The sequence below is a fragment of the Triturus cristatus genome, chromosome 10 (assembly GCF_964204655.1).
Source record: "Triturus cristatus chromosome 10, aTriCri1.1, whole genome shotgun sequence".
NCBI lineage: Eukaryota > Metazoa > Chordata > Amphibia > Caudata > Salamandridae > Triturus > Triturus cristatus.
The window spans coordinates 556,354,934-556,370,004 of NC_140593.1; the positions used below are offsets into that span (position 1 = coordinate 556,354,934).

The 15,071-nt window shown below is 46.0% G+C and overlaps 1 protein-coding gene across 2 annotated transcripts in view; it reads right to left on the reverse strand.

Moving 5' to 3' along the window:
• The window catches only part of LOC146789717 (WD repeat-containing protein 48-like), a 404,338-nt gene that overhangs the window by 353,770 nt on the left and 35,497 nt on the right, over positions 1-15,071 (reverse strand). For both annotated transcript variants that reach the window (XM_085632054.1, XM_085632055.1), the window contains exon 2: positions 13,752-13,832. The gene's annotated coding sequence lies outside the window, so the exon portion shown is untranslated. The remainder of the gene's footprint in view (positions 1-13,751; positions 13,833-15,071) is intronic.

Below are 15,071 nucleotides of genomic sequence, written 5' to 3' on the forward strand. Positions count from 1 at the left end.
GTACTTGAAGCAGCAGGAACAATCTTTCTAAAAGAATAATTGAACTTCTGCAAGCCTGGCCCCATCACAAAGTATGGATTTACAACCTATCAGAGAGGTTTTAGAACTAGCTGCAGTACAATAGATCATGCTCTCTATGCCACCTACCTGCTCTGGGAGGACATATGTTATCAGTAATGTTGTATGCTGGTGTTAACGTTCGCCTGCAGCCAACACCTATAGGTTTGCAGTGTCAACTGTCAGTAACACATACATTTAAAACTACCACAAACTAATGTAAAAAAAAAAAATCTTCAGTAGGTGGACAAAGCTCCCAGAAATCAGAAAACTGATGGGTTAAATATTAAAACTGCAAAAAAATACACCTGTCTTGGGATAGCTATTTGCTTCCTACGTTCATCATAGATCATCACGCCACCTTAATATACAAAATCCAGAGGTGGCACTGTTTTCTCAGTAAATGCCACCCAACTCTGAACACACCACAAAGCAAATTCAAAAGCAATCAGGAGCATATACACGTCAGAAGAGATGAAGACATGGGTATTTTCCAGATAACGACACCATCCCACAAACTAGGGACAATTGTATCTTCAATTACAAAAAACAGTCCATAGACCCCATGTATATTCTGGATCTGTAAGAAAGCGCTTCACCATCAAGAGTTATTTTAATATTCCTATACAACAGCCAAATGAAGCACAGCATGGTTTCCCTGATTCGCCAAAACACACAACACCCTTAGCACTACAATGGTTGTATGAAGATTGCATGACATTGTGGAATCAAATAGAGGACTCAATCCTGCAGGCCTTCTTTGTTCACTGCTGAAACGCGTTCCTCCTCCTGATGCCGCAAGGTTGACATGCCGGGCTCACTCGTACCCACCCACTTGTGAGTTTTGCAAGCTAAAGATGCCTTGGCCTCAGTGAAGAACTAAGGACTCCGGGCTGTAGGAAAGTAGGATCTGACTGCACGGTTACCCCCACTTTTTTCCTGGTGTTTTGCTGGTTTTTGACTAGTCTGACTGGGATCCAGCTATCCAGGAGCCCAGTCTGCTTTCTCCCTTAAATTGCTATGTATGTACTTTAAGTACACTTCAGATTGAATACTGGGGTACCCTCATCAGTCCCAAGTATATGGTACACCATGCACCCAGGGTATAGGTACCCCAGAGGCCTCCCATTGGCTGAAGATGTATTATGCCATCCCTAAGAGGCCATTCAAGTTGACACAACAAGCCTGCTACAGCACCACTTACTTAAGTTATAGGTTCACTATATCTATCTGAATCACTACACTTAAAACCCAGTCACCACTATGGCAGGCCTTATCAATCCAGAAGGCAGGGTGCTGGGTTTTATGTGAGAGGGTGCACATCTGCAGCCTTCGGAGACCATTCTCCAGGGTTGTCTGTGATGCAGCCAGACATATGTTAAGTGCATTATAACCTCGCAGTACATGCTAACTTTAAAACGACTGCTGAGAAACATGTGTTTGGTGTCAAATACCTTGGAATCATACCTCCACACCAGTAACTGGTGTGGGAGGTACGATTCCAACCCTTGCAAAGTGACATATGTGGGTCACTGGTCTACCAGGTACCAGCTTTCTCGACATGGGCAGCCACGATTCTTCTCTCCTGCTGCTGAGCCAAGCTTGAGCAGAGGAAGGCATGGCAAAAGGCATCCTGTCACAGGGAGGTGTGGCCAGAAAATCTGCACTGGGGCCACATTTGGTGTCCCTGTGCATAGTCCAGCTCAAACCAGTTCTGGGAGCCCTTGGCTCCTGCTCTGGCACGAAACTGGACAGAGGACATGGGTGTAGCCACCCCTCTGTCCTGCCCCTCCCCTAGGAGGGTCCACAGAATCTTCCCAACCCCTTCCCATGGGTATAAAGTGGATTACCCGACTACAGGACTTTAGATTTTACCTGGACAAGATTCTGCTAAGAAGAAACCAAGTACTTCAACTGCCTGCATGACGCTGGACGACTGAAGAATCCCCCTTGGAGTAAAGGAGTTACTCCCCTGCAAAAGCAGGCACCTAAACGCATCTGACCGGTTCGCTTCTCCCGAGTGCCAGAGGACTCTAAAGATTTCAGCAACACAAGAGATGGGTTCCCAAAGATTTTGAGACCAGTATCCCTCGTGGGGACATTGCAACCCGAACCCCTGTGCACTGCGTACTTTTGCAGTTGCATATGCTTATTGAAGACTCCCGAGCTTGTGCATTGGAGTGTAGTCCTGACCCCGAGCAGTATTTGCACCGAAGATTTCCGGCCTCCACTCACCGAGCGTCCTGTGGGCTGGTACTTTCCAAACTTGCTTGAGGTCTACTCGCGATTCCTGGTCCGCTGGCCTGTGGGTCCTGGCGAGGGTCACCTTGTTTGTTCTTGGGCTTACCTGATTGCTCCAGACGTTACCCGACTCTCCAGTGCTTGGAGAGTCCCCTGGACTTGCTTGCTGGTCCGTAACCTGTTTCCTCTGACCGTGTGGGTTACATTTGACAAGACTTGTTGGTGCTCCTGTCGGACATCAACCCTTCAGCACTACATCCTTCGTGGGACAGCTCACCTCCAGATACTGGTCATCCTCAACAACACCTGGTCCCCGTGGCTGCAGAGTCAAGCTACCGTTCTTCACTCCTGAAGCACTCTACATCGGTGGGCATTCGACTGAACCCCTGGTCACCTGAAGTGATCCAGACTCTGTCCCCTCTGCTTCCAGGTTCTTCTCACCTCGAATGCAGGATTCGATTCCACTGGACATTCTTCGCCCTCCTGGCAGCTGTACTTCTTTGCAACTCTCCATTGAAAACGACAAAGGTTTCCCACACCACTTGACCCCTATGCACCCGGCTCCTCTGGGATAGGTAAACATGGGTACTTCGGTACTCACTGGTGGGTTGGCCTTAGAACCTCCTATGTTCCTAAGGGTTTGCTCGAAGTCCTCTTAGAAGTGTCCTTAACTGCACCCGTCCTCCGTGGGCTCCCTGTGTCACTCCTCTGGGTGGTTCCTTGGGGTCCCTGCGATTCTACGTGCCCTAGGCACTGTGCCTAGTCAAGTCATGATAGTTATACCATTTTCTTTAGTATATGGTTTGGTCTCCCCCTGGAGCCCGCTGTGTAATTTCCTATTTACGAATGTTTGATTCAGTATTGTGTACTTTGTGCCCTAGGCTCGTATAGAGACTAGTAGAGTGCTATATTAATGAATAAATATTTGTATACAACACTGTGTGGTTCTCCTTTCATTTAATCATTTAGGAAGTGATATTCTGGTAAAACAAGCTGCTTTTAATTCCTTCAAGATTAAGCCTGAAGGCTGCTCTCCACAGGTACCACTAGGATAGCTTTCTAAAGGTTATCTTTGACATCATAAGGGTCATGTGGACTGGTACCGGGTGCCCGCTTTAGTTAGTGGACAGCATATACCAGGGCACCTTCTCAAATGGGCTACAGTCACCAGGTGCAGACATCATCCAGTAACCTACAAGCGGATCCAAGTAGAATGGTTCAAGTGACAGAGGTTTTTTTAATGGCTTCAGGTCCCTCATTGGACAAAGCCTGAGACATACAGAGCTGGTCAGCAGTGGTTGGGACACATGAACACAGTAGCTGCAGAGGGGGGGGGGGGGGGGGGGGAGAGACAGGGTCTTCCCTCACTACTGAGTTCAGCCCCCTCCCCAAGGCTGCCTGGGGGGTTTGGACGTACAGCAGGGTGAGTGGGGTTGATTTGCTCCTCATGACCCAAACACTCCTTTGGCTTGCTCCTGCCTCTTTAATGTTCATTAAGTACTGTCTTGGATCAAGATCTTTTGTCATACTGGATAGATCTTTGGTTATATTGGATAGTGGTTCTTGGCTCCTTGGAGGTGCTTGGTCCTTCCTGTGGTGGAGGCAGCATCAGTGTGAGACTTGGCTGAGCGCTAAATGTGAAGGTAGTTTACTCTTTTACTAATTTTGCATTTAGTAATTTTTCAATAAGTCCCAGCAGTACCTGCTGATCTCCATCGAGACATCCCAACCTGAGGCTTCATTAAGATTGTCAAGAATGGAGTAGTAACCTTATCTTATTCAAATTAGAAACCAAGATCCTTGCTTTTGTGTTAGGTCCTCCTCCTTACCAGTGAAATACTGATTTGTTGATTAAATTATTAGCTATTCATTTAGTGCACTGGTCTCCCCATGCATTCCGTGCCCCCTTTCTCTCCTCCAATCCTCTGCCATAAGAGGGCACTACTTGGGAATCTTAAGGGTACAGGGTGCGAGAAGCCCAATAAGAGGAGAAAGAAGTGGATATAGAAACAAAAGACTTCATACAAAGTACCTCCATAATTACCTCTGCAAGGAAAGAAAGTGCTGCTCTCATCCCTCACCACCTCCATAAGGAAATTAGTTAGAAAACATTTTAACTTTAGTACCAACCTTACATTGGACCAGATATTGGGGGCTTCAGGAGCCCAAGGTGCAGCCAAAGTGACTCTAGAAAAAGTAGGTGGACAGCAAGGAGACTATTAGGAGAACTTACATTCCACGAATCCAGAGAAGGGCCCCAGACTCTCGTACTTGCCTTGAATCAGTCTGCTGGCAGGTGCATCGGTAGTAGAGGGGCCTGGAGTCTAGAGGTCCCAATCCAGCATATTCTTTCAGGAATGGAGTAAGTCTCCACCACTGGAAGATCCATTGACCAAAGTGTCCAATAGATAAAGCATTGATAGAAATGTCCATTGAAATCCAGCCATCTGGATCACCATCTGTTATAAGTCATCTTACTTATGCAGAACATGCTACAAGGTATTCTGAAGATTTTTGCAGGTTTTCGCACTAACCAAGTCCTTTAGACTGAACATCTGAAAGACTCACGCTGAGTTGTGTAAGACTGACAACTGCATGCCAGTAGTAAAGGGGTCTGTGGAAGCTAAGGAGGGAAATGCCAGGTCAGCAAATGCATATGAAGATGGTGCCATAAAGGATAGGGGCGCGCAGCAGGACCCAGATGAGTCCGAGCCAGGTATACATTTCAAAAAACGCCTAATGTTAGTTAGGAAAAGGCAATACATCTTTGGGCCCCTTAAGTTCTCCTCTGGATATTATAGCTCTCATAGGTATTTAGAGTGATGAAAAGGGGGAAGGCACCTGGAGGAAGAGGTTGGGTAGGGGAGATAGGGAAAATATGTATAGACAAATAGTGTAACCTCTAAAAAACGGTCCGAGTTTAAAAAGGGAGAGACGCTCTAATTAACCTTCTAGTGGCATGACATTCTTCCCTGCTGTGCCCAATCCGGTGGAGACATTAAGTCGTGGTAGGAGTTATTCCACTAGGACATATCAGCTCATAAATGACCACGTTATCACATGTAACTGTATTCTGCCGCTAGGTGAGGGGGAGGGCCCCAATTCTCTGCGGGTCAAGGGAAACCTGGCAGAGAAGACACTCATCTTTAAGCCAGGAACTTGTATCTTGATGGGGGATATAATCCATAGGGGCAAGAAAGCTAAGAAACTGCGGCCACTGAATCATTCTAAAATATTGGCTATATTCAGCATATCCCCTCACTCCTTGGGATCTCTTCAGGCAATTTAGCCCATGCTGGGTTTCAGACTGGGGAGTAAGGGAGGGTAGCAACAAGAATTTATTTCATTTGATTCATTTCATTTCTCACCGTGTATTGCACATATGGTTGCTGGTGCAGGAAGGGACCTAGCCCGTGCTGGTCTGGTGGTAAAGATCCCGTAATGGAGGAGACTTCCGAAAGGTCCTAGTTGCAAATACATCTCAAGTTCGCATGGCAGGCTGGCTATGAGTCAGTGGGAGTTTATTCCATCCTAATCCTGAACAAAATACATGCCAAGAATCACTTCTAAGATGTTTGGACTGGACAAACAGAACTTGAAAAATCTAAGGGCTGTCATAGTGAATGGCAGAATAGCTGAATGTAGTGGGCCCCTACTTGGGAGTAAAATAATAAATGTGCCCCCCTGATTTAGCTTCAAGATATGCAAGAGTGGGGTAACTGTAAATGCTACATAGAGAGCAGAGTCCTCTCCAAACCTGAGAATATTAGCTGGAACATACATGGGTTCAAGAGATTTAATAGATCTGCTAATTTGGAACACTGAATATATCCATTCCGTGCAGTGCTCCTGCAAGAGTTCCGGTTGAGAGAAGTGTAGGAAAGTCTCCCATTTTGACATGGTCACCCCCATTATTTTGCCTAGTATCTGATGAAAGTTTGACAGAAGTTCACTGGGTTCCTGCTATCCAGGTTCCCAATACCAAATCTTTTTCCCTAAAACTGTACAATGTTTCCCCCATTTGACAATACCTTTAGCAACCCTTTTAAGTCCCTATTAAATGGTACCCCTGGTACCTAGGGAAAGGAGGCTAAAGTTTCCAATGACTGCAGCATGTATTGTACCATCCTACATCATGCAAACTACTATTGCAGGCTGCTTTCCATGATGCAGAGAAAAGTGAAGATGTGACATGGCATACTGTGCCATGCCTGCAGACACTGCATGCAGTATAGGTAAGCCACCCCTACAGCAAGCCTTAAGGCAGGGTGCACTATACTACATGTGTGGACAGATCTGCATGAGCCGATATGCCCCCAGCGAGAATGAAAACCGAATACTCCTGTGGACTTTTAGTGCCAAACTCTGCCTGCCTGACCAGTCTTTTGTAATCGTGACCGAGTGACTCATCCTGCAGCTGAGACACTACCATGAACCCCGGTAGACTGCCAGCCCTTCACAAATTGCTACCAATCTTCCTTGGAGTAGAGTAGCTACTCGTCTGCAGGCACCAAAGAAGCAAAGTCTTGTTCACAGAGTTGCTGCTCCCTGGCCAGCCTGACGCAGCAGCACCCAAGGAAGAAGCACCTGTGCTCCTGAAGGTCAGATCTGTCCCCCCACTGACTGAGAGGACACAAGGACAAACCGGAGCCGCACAGGACCAACACCCGGGGTACAAGACCCCTTGCAGCACACAAGGTCTACTCAAGTCCAGTCATGACTCAACAGCACAAACACTGAGCAGCCAAGCAGCCAGCAAGGGGCGTCAGCACCACAGAGACCCACTTCCAGAGTGGCCCAGCAGTCCTCATTTTTGCACCTTAACCAGTGAAATCGACAACCGAAAGGCCCTAGGACACAGAGCCTAGATGACCATTCCACTCTGCACCCGAGCGCCCTAGCCCGGGTACTGACAAACCAACTGTGCCCCATGTTCCCAGGACCCTTGTGACACAAGCCCCCCCCCCCCCCCCCGTTGGGAGCTCCCGGATTTTGCACCAAGTCCCTTTCTGCAGACTGTTTCTAGGTGGCCCCCTTCGTAGCACGTAAAGCTACCACCCAGACCAGCACCTCTGCACCTGGCTGCCCCAGCGTAGGTAACAAGTCACTGCTGGTAGTACTTTGGGCCTTGGCCCCCTATGGCCCAAGTCCCAAAAGATACCCCAGAAACCAACTGTAAATAACTGTATGCAAAATATGCCTTTTCTCCCATAGGGAAGCACTGCTGAGTAAAGACGCATTTAAGTGACCCGCTTACTTACCTGTAAAATTCAATATTTTTAAAAAGTACTTGATAAGGAAGTTCGTAGTATCAAACGGTTTGCCCCAGAGTACAACAAATGTTTTGCACTGGTAAACCTAAACTGACCTACACTAACACAAAAGAGCATTTAAGAGCCAATTAAAATATGCCCTGTAAAGGCTCTGATCTTCAGTCGGAGCCTTTAGTGCCGCATAGTAATGGGCCGGTCGGTTTCCCTGCCAACTGCCTCATTAGGATGGAGGCGGTCGGAAAGGAAACCCCCCCCCCCCCCCACCCCCCCCCAGTCATTCTGGCTGGCTTCCGACAGGCTCAGAGACCTAGTCGGACAGTCGGAATCAAGTCTGTAGTCTCTAGGGAGGCTCTTTCCACCCTGGAGATAACTAGCCCGGTTTCCGACAGTTTCCATGTCGGTTCGTCCAACATGAAAACCATTTCAGAAAGCGTGTTAGGGGGTCCCCCTTAGGTTCACTGCCTATAGTTGGAGATCAAGGGGGCACCATAGGTGTGCACCCCCCGCTCCCCCGTTGATGTCTGCTCCTTGTGACAGGCACCTTGAGGAGCCTGCCACAAGGTGCAGGGATGAACCGCACCTCTCAGGTCTGTATAGGAGCATGCAAAACTGCAGTTTTACGGCAGTAATGCATGCTCCCATAGTGAATTATTAGAATGCAATCGAACAGTGTTTAGTTGTATCCTAATGGGGTGTTCGGGACCGCCGGCCAGGTGTTAGTTGGTCAAATGACCAAGTCTGTCAAGGGGTGATTCCGCCCATTATAACGAGCCCCTTAGTATTATTGTTTTTGCCTCTGTAAACCAATAAGGCTTGCCTGGACTCTTTACACAATGCACATTATTTGTGTCCAATATCTAAAGAGCTAGCTTTCTACAAGAGGACAGAATGGTGGAGGGCTTTGTAGCCATAAAAAGTAAGGGTTTCAAGCGGAGGGAAGAAAAGCCTCCACAGGGGTGTGGACCTTAACTTCTACTAAGGTAATTAAACACTCTTGATTTAGTCAACCTGTTCAGTGAAATACAGATTTCAGTAGTAGAGTACGGGTTGAAGGACTAATCATGCTGGCTATATATCTCCATAAAGAGGAGTATTTTAGGATGAATAATTGGCTGGAAGTCTTTGATCAATCTCTTCATACGTTTTGGGGAAATTCGTGGGCCATTGCAATATTGGCTGAAGATTTTAATGCACGTTTGTATCCCAAACAGCTGGATGAGCATGTATTGGAATATTTCGGTAACCTCTTTCCCTCCGAACAAGAGCACAGAGGCTAAGGCATTGGGTCAAAGGCTGGTAAACAGGCTATGTTTAAACAGACATTTGGAGTATGACATTCCAGCTGCTGCAACATTCCGCTATGACAGACTAGAGGGTCCTACTGATTTTATGTTTATCCCAGCCTGGCATTATGGACTTTACCGGATTGTAAAGTAAATGAATTACCAGGGTAGCGACCATTGGGCTACCACAGTGGTCTTATGCTTCCAAGAACAAGATGTCTTCCTTTGGCTATAAGTGTACCCCGGAGACTTGCACCTCTTCTTAATTTACCACACCTCCGGCATTTGACCCTGCATCAAATTTCGGAAAAATCGTTTAGTCCGTGGGGAACATACAAAGAATTGAGTGCTTTAATATGATCATACAAAATGTGCTGGATTGTATATGTGTAAACCTTAAAAACTATGGTGTGCTGCCAGTGGGCCTGGGTAATGGCAAAGGTTAGATTGATTATGCTGGTCAGAAAATGAAAAGCCTTTTGAGAAAGGTATCTAAACAACCCAGGCGGAGACTAGAGAGATGTCCTAAACGGATGTTTAAAGTTTAAGATCTCAGTCAAGGCAGTTAACTAAAGAGAAGGAAAAAAAAAACTTTCTATTATGAGCGGAATGGAATGCTGGAGGTAAAACATTCAGGAGACCAGAGTTCTGGCAGAAAGTAAAAGAAACCCTTAATCCTCAAGAGGGAGGCGCTTACCTGTATGACTGAGAATAACTGGGTTATGTACATGGAGGGTTTGGCCCATCGTCCACACTGAGAAGTCCCCAGGTGGGCCATCTTGGGAGTATGAAGCTTATTTGGTTCTCTATGAAAGAGGAGGTCGGTAATGGCACGTATTAAGTTAAGAGCCGCTGGACCAGACCATATCCCATCTGTTTTAATTGAGACAAACGGCGATTGGTGGGCTAGGGCCTACTCACATTTGTTTTTACTGGATAGTCATCATGGGGCAATATCCTCCTTTGTTACGAGGCTCTATAGGGAAACCAGTATTAAACAAGTATTTGCAATGCAACAGGTCTCGCATTTACAAGAGTTTGAGCTATTGGCAGTTCAAGTTGTCTGCCGTCTCAAGTGATGTACTCAATTTGCACCAGATACAAATACTTCAGGGCAGTGAGACTTCACTTCTACCCACAAAACAGATTTCTTTTGAACAGCTGTATATAGAATGCGCTATTCTTTCTACCACACTGTGCTCGTCCAGAAGTGCATGCATGGTACATCACAAAACTACTGCGCATACTGTATGGGTTAAATACCTTGGTATTCATGGCAAGGTATTCATGCTCTTGGCCCTTCATTGTCAGCAAGCAGGATGTCTCACCTGACAGTGCAGCACACAAGAGTCAGTGATGAGTTGGGACCGAGAGGCAACTCAAATTGGCACAGACCACGCATCCTTCTGTGTACTTAACGGTCGTCAGCCAACGGGATCAGAATTCATTTCTAAGAACTTTAGAGTAGAGGTAGGCAAGCCACTGAAGGCTAGAGCTAGACGTCTGGCTCTTCTTAGACCCTCAAGCCCAAAAAGAGCAAAGCTTGTGGTAGGATATCTGATCTGAGTATCCAGAGCACTTACCCCTGTAATGGCCGCTGTCTATAGACTAGGGTAGTCTTTCCCTCGTTTGGAAGAAATGACAGTCCAAATGCAGTAGCTGCATGCACCTACAGGAGATATTGCATAGTCTGAAAGGTGTAAAAGCTTTGCCTTTTTAAATATAATTTTAATTACAGACCCTCCCCTGCAGTAAAGGGCAACATCATGCCTTGCTTTTAGCATTCTTAGCATTTCTGAAGTGAAGTCAGGGAAGGGAGTGCAAGAGCTCTGCCCGATTGTGAGAACGTGACACTGAATTTCAATGCAAATTTTAAGAAAAAGGCCAGGGCATGTTTGCTCATTAGGGATAGTGATCAGTAGTGCAGAAGGCACTATGTCAACAGGTCTTAGGAGTGTGACTGAAGGGTCCTCTGCACCACATTTAAGATTTGAATTTCACTACCTGAATAACAAGGGGGTTGGGGTCCATCGTCAATGCCTTCAAAGTGGCCAGCCGAGTTGCAGTAATTTCTTGAGTTAACGGTATGTGGGACAACGCTTCACGCCATCCCTTACCGGAACTACATTCCACAAACCAGCATCTTTTACAAATTAATCCTGTCGCTCCCTGAAGTTCCGAATGAAAGTTAGTCTAATTTCTTAAAACTCACCGTGTCTCCTTAAGATTCAGCTGATATTTCCCTTCAGTTTACTCACGGCAAAAGGGTTATCATCCCAAACACTTAAAAGAACTTGCCCTTCAACTTATCTAGTCCCTACATCTAAACACTAGTTTCTCACCATATATCACTGAGATCGTCTGCATAATTTGAACAAACCGCTAATGCATTCTGTCACAGATGCACAGCAATACTGGTTGGGACACTGAGACCAGACATGTGAAGGTCAGATACCCAATGAAGACAGTCAAGAGAATAAGAGTAGCTTGCTACCACCGTTTTGTCATTCCGTGGCGCTGCAAATGGCTCCATTCTGGAACAGAATGTATGGACCCTGGAATGATTAAAAGCTACTTCAGCCCTGCTTGGATTCAAATGTGCAGTCATCAGGATGCACGCAGCTCTTAGCAGGGAGCACTTTACTCACTGAGCTCCCACAGCTGATGAGACATTTTTTATTATCAGGTTAGGACTTGTATAACCTTTAGTTGTAAAGGCAGATCGCATTTTAGGATATAGTTGACAAACTCCTCCAGCACCCCGTGATGGCACTCAGTGGAGACATGGGAAATACATGTTAGCCTGTGAAAAGCCACTCTAAATTTGTAAAAAAAAAGGGGACCAGAGCCCTAGGGAGGGTCAAGGATCGCAGTATTTGCTCATTAGGAGCATCTGGGATTAGCACCTAAAGTTCATTTATTCACAGTCAACTTATAAACTATGTAAGCAGAACATTTGCTGGCTTCAGCAGAGCACAGCAAGGACTTCAAAAAGTGTGTGAGAAGGCTGCTCCTACTATGGTTCTGCGTCACAAGAACATTCCCAGTTTTTATAAGGATGGATGCTGCCTCCTCGCAAGCTCTATCTGGTGGCTCAGCCTGTGCTTTGGCCCAAAGAGCCAAAACAGACCCTTGGTTTGGCCCAGGCTCTAATCTCTAATTATCTGTTTTGCCCACCAGGCATCAATGCCACACTGGATGGATGCACAGATCTCTGGAGGTCAGCAGTTAATGAAAGGAGGAGTAACTAGCAGCCAGGGGCCAACACAGACATGGTGGGGCATGCTTCGGCACTTAAGACAGCTTTCTTTGCTGTTGAGCTACAATACTATTCCGTTTTAGGCTATTTGTTAATAGACTTCTCTTCAAGTGAGCCAACAAATCATGGGCTATTTAAAAAACGGGCTCGTGGTTGCCAGTGCCTACGGCTGTTTTTTCATTTTCCGTAATCCTTTATTGCAAGATGATGTAAAAATGAACATACATTCACCTTGCCTAGTTAATAGGCCTCTTTGGTACCTAATAATTCCTACCACCATGCTAACACTCGTATCTTGATATCCCTGCTTTGAAACAGTGTGTGGCAGGAGATCCTGTTCATGAGACATCTACCATGGCTGGTTAATTAACGGCTGTTTCTGGGAGTACCTCGGCATTTTCTAAAGCTAGCTCTGTACTGCTCATTTCCATGGGCTGGTTCTAGATGTCACCTTTTGTTTGCTCCTTTGCTCTTCGTGGATGGGCCCCAGATGGCATACAACCTCGAGAGCGCAAGTTTAGTTACAGAAATCATGTAACTGGGAGTTGAAACTTGATCTTACGATCAAGAAGTAATTCTATGTTAAATGCAGAACTCGAGCTTAACTGATTAATGGTCCTGATGGCTACACCGCGCTGATACAGAAGGGTCATCACACCACCAGAGGCTCGCGTTTTGCTATATTCAACTATTACAATGTTTAAAAGAAATGTAAGACTTGGAGCAATTGATAACTAACTAAAATTGGAACAAGACTCTTAAACATCTTTCACTACTGGAAGCGAGATTGGCAGCTTAAAAAAAGACATAACCGAATCTGCATGTAGAAGGAATATTTACAAGCTACTGGCACAATGGCAAAGAGTGGAGGCAGGTAAGTAAGGAGGTAAGAATAATATATGCTTTTTCTTAGCATGCTACTATAGTTTTAAATGGGTTGATACATATTGCTATATTTTCAAGACAGGATTCTGGATACTCCACAATTACGTGTTTATATAAGTCAACTCTTTACCACCAAGTAACAGCCAAAACATTACATGATGGCTGAAGAGTATGTATTTGTTTGATTTGGAAATAAGAGAACAGCCACTTTGAAAGCAATGATCTTCCGTGATTTAGTCTAAGCCTTTCACTAATGCCACGAATAAAAATGCTCAACACAGCCCTAAAGTCACAGCATTCTCCAACCTGTGGCCTCAACTTTTGGGTTACAAGCTCTTGCATGCGGGGATTAGTTGTTTCATATCTTACTCCTTTTTCAATCAAGAAAGTAGGAAGTAAAAAGGTTTGCTGTGCAGTCTTAAGCGTGATTACCTAATCGATAAGGCAATACAGACCAAACTGCGACTAAAGGAGCAGACTTGTGTAGCTCTTATCACCTGAAAATTAGAAGACAGAAGGTAACAGATGAATGAGCCTGGTGTAAATTTCAGCACACCATAGTTAAAATCTGCAACTAACCAACCGGCATAACTGGAAAAAAATGGTGCACTATTCACCAGAATTCCAATTCCAATAACGCAAAACAAGCTCCAGGAGAAATCCAGAACAGGATTCTCATACAAAGCATTGTAAAACTTACTAAGACACGCTTCATGCACATGCGTCAATTCCAAATGACCATCTTCTACTCACCAGTCTTGCATGACCTATTGAGATGATAAAATCAAAGAAAGGTTCCAGGCCTCCACGTTGAGCTGGGGAGTTCTCTTGTACCTGTAAGATTAACAATCATTGGTAAATGCATCAGGTTTCATCTCTGATGTTGCAAGTTGTAGCTTGCAGAGAAGTTGTACAATACAAATTACAGAGAGTCTGTTAAAGTGTTATGACTGGTTTATGTACAAACAGGCAAGACCGGACTGCTGCCTCTGCACCAGGGACCACTACTGAGTGGCAACCACAATCCCCAGAGTGCCTTGCGGCCGGCGTGCCGCCAACGACGCTGCCCACATGCACCAGGAGGCGCATTTAATGCCCGGAGGCCTCATGCAGAACAGGAGACCGGACTGCTGTCTTTGCACCCGGGACCACCACTGAGGGGGAACCACAATCCCCAGAGTGCCTTGCAGCCGGCGAGCCGCCAACGACGCTCCCACAAGCGCAAGGAGGTGCATTTAATTCCCCAAAGGACTCCTGCAGGGTGGGACGCGCACGGGCATTCCCGCGCCAAGGGCGGGCCCGTCATTGTCAGGAAGAGGCAGGGCACCCCCCCTTGATTTTGATTTTCTGCTAAAAACTGCGTTTAAGACCTTGCTGGGTTATTCTCCTGTTATACTGCCTGTTCCGTGTTGAACCCTGTGCAGTCACTCGCTACTACCTGGTCTTATTGCAGTGGACAAAAAAGAACAAAGTGGGGAGTAGAGAGGTACCACTCGCACGAGTGGTGGAGGTGGATACTTCCTCCCAGTCATACGCTCATAAACATAGGGATCCACCCGTGGGTACAGTATGTCAAGAAACACCCGCAGAAAAAATATGTATCCCACAGTCGTGGAGAATACACATCAGTTGTTTAAATACCCCTCACACACCAAAAGGGCCCTTGGTGTCATGCTTCATCATAGGGGTCTTCCCGCCCCTCTACGGGACGGGGCGTGCTACGACCTACGTCTGCGTGGGAGCACTGTTATTACTGAGACGACTATGTGTGATGCGAGGGTGTGAGAGGAAGGGTCAGGAGTGGATGGAAACGTGAATTAAAAAATACCTGGCTCTTTGGTCAAAAGAAGTTTATTATACCGTTTGAGCTGGTATTAGTAAAAAGGTGAGGGGGAGGAGGGAGTGTGCCTCAATGAGCTGTGCCTCCTAGTGGTGCCGACATGTTTCGAAGCTTCCCCATGCTTCTTCTTCAGGACCTTAAGGATCCCTTCCTAAAACTCACTGTGATGTGTAAAAATAAAAAATAATGAATGAATAAATGAAATAGAAAGTAAATAACCTCCTAACGTTAGT